Raw genomic sequence first — 8,167 nt, 5'->3', positions numbered from 1 at the left:
AAAAAACAAATTTAAAATTTTCAAACAATGAAACAAATTCGAACTAGAACACAAATCAAGCTTAACCTCATAAAAAAAATCAAATAAAGTTTGAAGAACCATTTTAACAATTTAATTTATTTTAGACTTGAGTTGGCTCAATTACATTATAAAAAAAGCATCATAAAATTTAACTGGATTTGGCTTGTTTGCAGCCATATCCCTAAAGCACACAACTCTTCCTTTATACATCCAATTAGTTAAGCTAGCACAAGTTTAGAGGGCAGTGATAAGTCTACTCATTGTTCATCTTTAGTCGCAATGATACAAAAAAAAAGGGCCTTACAAACTACATAGCTGCAATTTTATTGCAAGATTCCAGTGGGGTAGATCGTTATTGCAAACATCTAGAAAGTTGGATTGATAACAAAATTCTTGCCAAAACTTTTTAAACTAGAATAAGTCATCCATCTAACCATACTATTGATAGATATTCACTTGGAATGGACCATCAGTTGATGAAAATCTTTGGTTTGCAATGGCTAAGTTTACCCTTCAGTCAGCATACCTTGAAATTTAGAGTCTGATTCGATGTTTTTGTATCTCCTTTCATTCTTCCAATAAGTAGGCGGTTAATGTTCGGAAAGGCAATATCTCACCATCGATTCTTTAGAGGCTTGACTTTGTAGATACGAATGATCCAGTTTGATGTTGTGAATGCCTCTTCTAGGTATTCAAGTTTGATGTCCTTGTTTCCAATTTCGACTCCTCTGGCACGATCATACCTAGCATTGAGAAAATGTTAATGGTTAGATGAGTGCAAGGTTGGCATCATCTCAAGTGCAAGGAAATATATTTGGAGAAAACCATATTAATATAATTAATGTCAAACAACAGTTGAGAACTGGATTAGTGTTAGATTGTGAGAAGGGGAGTTAGTTTTATAATGAGAATTTGGTGTGGCAAGACAATTCTGAGCAATCTGGTGCAGCTTAGATGAAGGAGATGTTGGTTAGATGTTAATCTCCAGCATGCATAGCAGAATGAATTGGAAGGTAGATGATGCAGGAGGCTGCACGGCGAAGAACTGCCCCGTCCGTGAACATGCAGCAGCGTCATTTATAGGAGAGGGGGGAATTTAGATGATGACTTTCAAATGCAAAGGTAGGAAGGAAAGGCCTTGTTGAGGTAGTGAGCGTTTGATGGTGCATGGCGGCCGAGAAGTGGGAAAGGGAGAAATGGAGAGGAAGGAGACTGGACAAGCGTTTAGTATGTCATTTCGGCATTTAACTGCTGGATAGAAAGATGTGATTCATGCAAGCATAAGCATGAAATCATAACTTGTGCTTGATGGAAGAAAAAAGTTTGTAGTACTTTGGCTTTGAATCAAAGGCAAAGTAGTATAAACAAGAAAACAACTTACCCAGGGGGCTTCCCATATTCAGTAGTCACCTCCCCAAACTGGTAATAGGAGAGCTTGTACCTGGTCATTAACAAAGATAAATTTCGGTTAAAAATTAAGGAAGCCAAAATCATGACATATATTTTATTTCAACATGAAGTTACTATATAAATACAGCTGAAGCAATCTCCTGAGAACATAAATTTTAGAATTCAGTAGTAACGACCGTAAATTATAGCCTAGCTTGCACCATTTTTTTTGTCCACAGACGGGTAGGTCACATGAAACATAAGTCCTTTGACATCTGCAAGAACTTAAAAAAGAAGTGGATATCCACATTATGATTGATTCATGGTTGCATACATCTCCCTGTTGGAATAGTCATGCGGTAATTGTTAACCCATTTTCCTTCATCAGCATGCTATCGTAAGCAAAGCCAAAGATCTTCAAAAGGAAAAAAAAAAAACAAATATCCACATCATATAAAACTCATGATTCCATCCAACTAAGACAGATCATAATACAAGCTATGTTTGGTAAAGGGTAATCAACTTGATTACATTACAAGATTGATTATTTTATTTGGTACAATTTTAAAGTTATAATATAATGTAATCTGAATTACAAAAGGTAATAAAGTTTTGTAATCTGAATTACAATGCCAACAACATATAATCCAATTACATTCCAAGCTCAATTATATTACAAGCTTGATTACATTACTCCTAACTAAACATAGAGTATATATATTTAGATTGAATCGGTGTGGTGAAGCTGCATTTGACCAATGCACTAGCTAGTAGTAACCGTTTGCGGTATGCATACAAATTCTCAGCAAGCCAGAATACTTCCAAACTAAATTAACTTTGTTACACTAATGGTTGCAGATGTCGAAAGAGTGCTAGAAAAAATATATGTTTATGATGGTGAAATCAACTAGAATTCCGATAATCCAATCAATTTGAGAAAAGACTCACATGAGACAGTTCCAACATTTTTGGTGCTGCTCCCTTGTCAACGCGATATTCACCATTCACAAGATAATCTGGTTCTTTTATTACAGGGAAAACCCCACCACCAATTCGAACCATCCAAAGAAACCTATAAAATTGAACCAAACATTAAAACAATTGGTATCTGAACTACTTGTAAACAAAAAAAGGGGGGAATAAATAAAGATGATAGATGAGTGTTGTCTGGTAATTGCCAAGTTAATTATATGTCTAAGCAAGCTTACTTGTTAATATCATCAGAGGAATACCCAGTAAGACCCCCAAACACAACAAGCACATAATCTACATCCAATGACTGCATTATTTCATATGCTTCATGCTCATATGATGACATTGCCCTCCCAACTGTAGCAATATGTGTATTACTCCAGGTGTTATTATCGACAATAACAGTTCTATTTCCCATTGCAGTTATCTGGTAACCATAGTCCCACCAAGACATTACTTTAGCATCTGGAGGAGTATTTTGCTGGAGCCAATAATAAGCCTCTCTATAATCATCAAATATAACCCGACCACCATGGGCACCCCTTGCAGCCAAGACAATAGAAGGAGAAGAGTATGCCTCAGATGTAACCCAAGTGCAATGAATAGCATATCTGCTGAGCAAATAAAAAGCACCAACAAGTAGAGCAATAGCGCCCTTGTGTTGGAAAGGAAGAGGTTGATCTACTGATGCCTGCCCAATATTTAAGGGAATTAATTTCAGTTGTTAAATGCAAAACCAATGCAAAGGGAGAAAGAAAATACAATCAAGCCTCTCCCACAAATTCAGAGCAATTCGGAGGGTTTGTAACTTGTGTAAAATGAAAAGAAATGAATCTACAAGGATATTTCTTTGTCATGTAGCTCCTTTTATCCAAGTTGTGAATTTCATGATAAACCTACAAGATACCATTTGGTAGCCCGAACAATAATTTTTGTGTTCCTCAGATTTATCCCTTTGCAATTTTATTTATTCCAGGGCCTCATGAAATTCTTAACAGTATAGGTAGATCAGAGTTCTTGATTGCATTGGTAATAATCAACTAACCATGTCCCAAAATTATTTGTGATTCATGGATACAAGTCAACTAGTTAGCATTAGCATTTATTCGTATCAAACACCTAGATCCATAAACTTATTGGCCATTTACAACCAAGCCCGAGTAAAATGGAGTCTTAGTACCCGGTATCTACATCATGGTAGGAAAGAAAATAGGAAGTGGCTTGGCAGACAGAGAAAGCAAATAGTTTTAGATAACAACAGCCGACACAATTAGCTGTAAATAAGGTTAGAGTGATGATATTTGTGTACATATACATTTGCTTACTTCACGGATACTGGGACTGGAGACACATAATGACTTTTTATCAACTAACAAGTCGATAACTAATATGCAGTTTAACCACTCCAAAAAACGAAAACTGAAGGAAATTTATTCTGATTTACAAACTTATAAGGCAAATAGAAAGGAAGTTTGCATGTAATACAGAATATATGCATATGGAAGCATTACCTTAGTCGATGCCTTCAAGCTAGATGACCCTTTGGCAGAAATTGTCTGAGGCGCCTTGCTTTTTGTGCGTATCAAAGATGTTAGATTTTTGGTCGTCGCCGAGATTGCTACAGCACTAATCAGGCAGACAGCAGGTGCAGCTACGAGGATCAACCGCACCATAACTCCAGCAAAATACATGCTTGTAAGGCCATAAATAACAATGAATATAGTTGCATCTGAGAGTCGCTTAAAGCAGAAATAGAGACCTGCTGGAAAAAGGAAAAGAAGGATGTGGAAGTCAAACATGAAGGATGACCAAGCAGTTGGTTGATGCTCTGAAACAGAGGCAATAATTGGAATATGGTCTTTTGCATATGTTGGATCAAGCAAGGAATAAAAGCGGCCAGTCCATGGAGAGATATAGCCACTAGCCGTTCCAATCCCAAGAGCAAGGACACCAACACTTATAGCACAAGTCAAGGTAATTCTCAAGAATGATTCGAACAACTGTTTATCATTTAACATGTACTTCATCCAATCCAAAAAGTAAAATACCTACAAAAAAACTAAGTTCAGGTATATCGCACTTTATCGAGCAAACTTCAATTGGCTAATGGCTAGGATGTAAAGAGAATAGCATATATGTTTATATATGAAAAAACATTTACGTATGTAGGTATCAGAATCCATATTAGTTAGGATTGTCGACAGTAGCTTTGTATACAGAAATATATCAGATATAAAGGTACTTAAAAGTCAGTTAAAGTATCAATTAATGATGTTGATTATTGAGAATAACAGCATTAGAGCATAAAGAAACAAAATCAATTTCTAAAATATTAAAGGCTTTCCCACACTAGAAGTCACATGTACATCAACCATAGTGAAAATAGAACTTAAACTCATATGTCACAACATGTTTTATTCGCGTGTTGTCATATGTTTTTTTAGGTTTACTCACCCATCCCATTAATATCAACAACAATCATCAATCCAACAAGACAACAAGGGAAGTCGTATAAAAGCTTCCTTCTGGACTGACATAGTCATGAGAATGATTTCTAATTAAGGAAAGGGTTCTCCAGTGTACGAAGCTCCCTTTAGAGCAAGATATCGGGGAATGGTTGAACCACATTACACTTATTGTACGTAGTCTTCCCTTGCATTTTGCAAGAGGTTGTTTCCACAACTCGAATAAGTGACTCAAGGTCAACTTTACCGTTGTGCCAAGACTCCCCTTCATTTCTAATTAAGGAAAGGGAAACTAAAAACAAAATGAAGTAATGCAATGGGCAATATTATAGTCATGGACTCTTACTATGAAAATGCAAAGATTTGTATTAATTATGGAAATGTTAATTACCTAAATTATGAATATCTTGATCAAGCTAAGTATCTTCCAGCAAGTATTACACAAGAAAAATAATATTTAAAAATGAATTGATGCTCGACTCATTTACCATGAACCATTAGTGATCCTGTCCGAACCAGGAGTCAACGGACGCTGGGGATGTGGCGCTCCCTGCTGGATCCTCGAGTGCTCCGGCGAACCTGCAACAAAACCGAGCCGGGGGGGGGTGTCCCGGCGACGGCCCTCCGACGCTCAAGTTAGGCGAAGGAATAAGAAAGTGGCTTAGAAAATGTAGACTTGTGTACCTCCGCTTGAAGAAGTGGAGGCCTTATATAGACCTCTCGAAGGAGCCTGGGCACACCAATCGAAGCGATCACCTGCTTTCGACCATGCCTAGGTGTGGGCCTGTCAGAAGGGCATCCATAAGACCATACTGTTGATACAATCACCTGCTTTCGACCATGCCTAGGTGTGGGCCTGTCAGAAAGGCATCCATAAGACCATACTGCTACTGTATCAACCTTTCCGTGACGTGATGGTGGGGCCTTTAATAGTGTCATCTTGCGTACAGTCTAATCATCATGCCTTTGCTGACATACCATATCCCGAGCCGAGCGAATAGGCCGCTCGGCTAACCACTGTTCCCTCGCCACGATTCCGGCCGAGCGGACACCTCCGCTCGGCCATTCGGTCCTCGGCCGAGCGGACACCTCCGCTCGGCCACTCGGCTCCGGTTCTCCTGCTTTGGCGTCGGAAACCCAAACCTTTGGCTGGGTAATCTCTGGTTCCGCTCGGACGGGACCCCATCTGTGGGTCCCCCATTCTTACCGCCGGATCAATTAGATTTACAAAATAACTTTAAGGATTTTTCCCATAGTTCTCCTTGATAATAATCACTAGTAAAAAAATTCCTCAATTGCTTTTATAAAATGAATCATGCATGTAACATAAGCATACCATCTTAAAGAGCTTTGTAGATATGCATTCCCAGACTTGTTAGAAGATAATATCAATCATGACAAATAATAATGAACAGAACAAATGGGGCAAATTCATGTTAGGTATTACTATGCATTAACAGCATTTATAATGATTAGAAAAACTAAGTTGGATCTTTCAAAGTAATCATTAGCAACTATCCGAATGAGATGTTCAACCAGGCTATCAGACCTTGAACTCAAAACATATAGAGGTCCATTGCAATAACTGATAGCCCATTACAATATTTGTAAAACCACTACAAAATGGATCAGATCCACAACTGCTCCAAAGATCATTAGATACAATTTTTCAGTTTTTTCCCATGATTTAAGGTGAAATTGCTGAGTAGCATTCCAACCCTATCAACAATCTTCAAAAAGAAGAACAACATACCTTACACGAAGAAACTGACAAATATGATGTCTACCCTAGAACTATATGGATGATTGAAATGTATCAGTGTTTCAATATTTGAATCAATTATATCAGAAGTTTGGTCATATTCAGAATAGTATCAGAAAAAAAAAAGAACTTTTGACATTCCTATGACGAAGAGAAGTTGGAACTTCAACCACTTTATATGAACTGGAAAATTTTCCCACGATTAAATTAGTTTCGATGGTGGGAAACAAAAGGCTGACCTACCTGCAACAAGAAGAAAACTCCCATGGCTGCCATGTGCTCTCCGGACTGGACATGCTGAAATCCCACAAACCTGATCTGCATGGCGAGAAGCATCCCAAGGATATACATACAATTATATGCTACATATAGCCTCATCGAATATCTCCCAGTCACAAGCAAGACCAGAACGTACAGAGGGATCAAGTTGATGATAAACACGTATCCTCCCCACGCCGACACCATGTAAAAGTACCCAACGCAGAAGCAAGAGCCCAAGCGAGCGATCCGGTGTTGACTGCCTTGACAAACAGGTAAAAAGTGAACAGAAGCGCAAAGATAGCGACTCCTTCATTGTCATAGGAGCCGGCGACGGACCTAGAGATATAACCAGGGCAGATGGCAATGAGAGCTGCAGCGACCAGCCCGGCTCCGGAGTCCCAGATCTCCTTGCCAAAGAAATAGGCCACGATGGTGGTGTTGGAGGCGAAGAATGGCGCCGTGAGGACGCAGACATCACGGATGTGGACAGCGAAGGTGAGGAAGCGGAGGACCCGATAGATGAGGGCAGCAGTTACCATGAGACCCGGGTAGAGCGTGCCGCCAATGATCCGGCCGAGGGGGTACCAGCTCTCGGAGTCGAACCAGTTCCAGAACTCGTAGAAGCCATTGCGGGTGAGGAAGAGCGTGGTGCGGTAGTTGAAGTAGGGATCGAACTCGTGGATCATGGACTCGTAGCGGAGGACGCTGAAGAGGCGAACGGCGAAGGCGAGAACATAGATGAGGGCGAGAGCGATGACGCGGATGAGGAGCTCCTGCTGCTTGGTCTTGAGCCGGAAGAGGGCCTTAAGGGGAGTCACCAAGGGGGGCGGTGGAGGCGGTTTGGGGCCGTTCTCGGCGGCCTTGGCGCCCATGACGGAAAATAAAATGCGGGAGGAAGCGAAAAAGAGGAGATTCGAGGCGAGGAAGATCTAGGGTTTCATCGGCGAGGGAGAAGAGAACCCCTGGGGTTTTGATCGGGGGAGGAGACGGGTTGTGACGTCATCTACTTAGGAAGAGAAGTAGGGACGAAGACCCGAAGCAGGATTTTATTTGGTTTCATTTTTAAGTTGGTTTGTAATGTAATCTTGATTACAAAATGTAATAAAATTTTATAATTTGAATTATAAAATAAATACATTATAATCTGATTACATTACAAAATCATCATTTAATAAAAATTTAAATGTCAAATATATCTCTAGTCTATCGCCGCCCATCGCCGTCCGCTGGCGACCGGCGGTGGCCGGCGGCAGCAGCCACCGCAAGCTCCGATAGAGATGTAGCGTCCGCCGGTAGA

General features: G+C 39.9%; 1 pseudogene; it reads right to left on the bottom strand.

Annotated features, from left to right (window-relative positions):
• Window positions 1-235: 235 nt before the first annotated feature.
• Window positions 236-7,906, bottom strand: LOC122014773 (annotated as a pseudogene).
• Between the last annotated feature and the right edge of the window lie 261 nt (window positions 7,907-8,167).

This window comes from Zingiber officinale, chromosome 8B, assembly GCF_018446385.1.
Source record: "Zingiber officinale cultivar Zhangliang chromosome 8B, Zo_v1.1, whole genome shotgun sequence".
Taxonomy (NCBI): Eukaryota; Viridiplantae; Streptophyta; class Magnoliopsida; order Zingiberales; family Zingiberaceae; genus Zingiber; species Zingiber officinale.
The sequence above is the reverse complement of the archived record's forward strand: the minus strand, read 5'-3'. Positions and strand labels throughout refer to the sequence as shown.